The 1,862-nt window shown below is 48.8% G+C and overlaps 1 pseudogene; it reads right to left on the bottom strand.

The window, feature by feature from the left end:
- LOC101996775 overlaps window positions 1–1,862 on the bottom strand; it is an 8,270-nt pseudogene that overhangs the window by 2,113 nt on the left and 4,295 nt on the right.

Here is a 1,862-nt window from a genome sequence, read left to right on the forward strand (position 1 = left end):
AGGCTCCAAAACCACAGAGAAACCCTGTCTTGAAAAACAAAAAACAAAAAAATTCCAATTAGATTTTGAACCCCTCTAAGTTCTGCTAGAAAGAATCACAGCCATTCTGTAGAATGACCCTGGAATAGGAGGAGTATTATGTGTAGGACTCCAAGCCAGCCCTGAACCAATACTCCCAGCTCACTGAGGTCAATTTCCATGGAAACTATATCTGCATGCCTGCCCTGAAGAACCTGATACACCACACATTGTCAATCAAGCCAACTGACCCTGGAGTTGTACTCCAACCTTTTCAAATGCTTGGGTGGTTTCCTTGTGGAGAGATTTACTCAGTTTAGTCCTGAGCTCACAGATACACTTAGGGCCATAAGGTAGCCCCAAACAGCCTGGTTTTCTACGAGTACCTGCCTTCAATGTAATGGCCATTCCATCTATCACCTGTGTTTATCTTCCTGTTGGCAGTAACTAGAGGAAGGTTACTTCTGGACACTGAGAAAAGAAATTCTAGTGTCTCATTTGGGGGGGGAGGGAGGGCACAGAGAGTGTTCCTTTACAGGCTGTAGCACAATTAGTAAAAACCCAGAAACAGATATTGGGGTTCAACCTAGAGATCAGAAAATCGAAGCAGCCAGCCACGGGCTCTTACCTTTACCTAGGTATGAAATGGCGATCCTGCCTCCAGGAATGTGGGCTGTTGAGTCTTCAGGATTTGTGGAGAGGAGATAGTGTAATGGATTAAGTAAAAATGCTGCAGCTGGTCCTGGGCAGGGAGCTATGGGACGAGCAAGAGACAGAGACATGGATAGGCACACCCTGCTCTCTCCTGAAGAGGCAGCTTCAGCCTCGCGCGCCATTCTCCCCACTTCTCCCTTTCCTCCCTCTCCCCCCTCTCTCTGTTCTTCCCTCTTCTTCCCTTAAACCCTCTCCCCTTCCCTTCCATAACCCACTAAATAAAATTCAACCTCACTCTGCATGGTATGCCTATCCATGTCTCTGTCTCTCGCCACCTCCCCCAGCATGGCTCCCTGCCCGGGACCAGCTGCCTTCTAAGAGCTGTGGCATGGTCTCATGGCCCACTGCCCGCTGTAGCCACTCAGGAACCCGCAGCATTTTTACTTAATCCATTACGACTGGTAAACGAGACACTTGCAAACACAACCCATGCAACAAGTGTACAGGTCATAGGGTAACTTGACAGGGTCTGTTCTAGTAAATCTCAGGTCACTGGGCTTGTCCCTATGTGCCTTTATCCTCTGAGCCATCTCCCAGTCCCAAGATGTCACTTTAGACATCCTTCTTTTAGGTCTTAAAGAAGACAACCGCATGCTGTGCAGTGCTGCTGCACATCCTTCATCCCAGCACTCTGCAGGCAGAGGCAGGTCTTCCGAGTCTCTGCCCCGCCCCCCCCACCCCCCCAGTGCTGGGATGAAATGCGTGCAACACCACCACCTGGTGGAATAGCTGAGATCTTGAAAACCCACCACAAGTTTAGAGATCCAGTCAGTAATTTAGGAAGACCATGAGAGAAATCTGCCCATGTATTTGGAGGCCTTTGTGCGTAGGTGGCCAGCTAGAGGTTAGGAGCAACACAGTCCCACAGAAATATGGCTTATAGGACCTGCCTGTGATGCCATAGAGGAAGCAGAGGCAGTAGACCTTAACATTTGCATTACAGCTTATCTCTTCCCCAGACCTCTTTGATATGTGGGCTTATTTATTTATTTATGTTTGGGTTTTCAAGACAGGGTTTCCCTGTATAACAGTCCTAGCTTCCCTGGAACTAGCTCTTGTAGACTAGGCTGGCCTCGAACTCACAAGGATTCACCTGCCTCTGCCTCCTGAGTGCTGGGATTTAAGGCGTG

The sequence above is a fragment of the Microtus ochrogaster genome, unplaced genomic scaffold (assembly GCF_000317375.1).
Source record: "Microtus ochrogaster isolate Prairie Vole_2 unplaced genomic scaffold, MicOch1.0 UNK477, whole genome shotgun sequence".
Lineage (NCBI taxonomy): Eukaryota > Metazoa > Chordata > Mammalia > Rodentia > Cricetidae > Microtus > Microtus ochrogaster.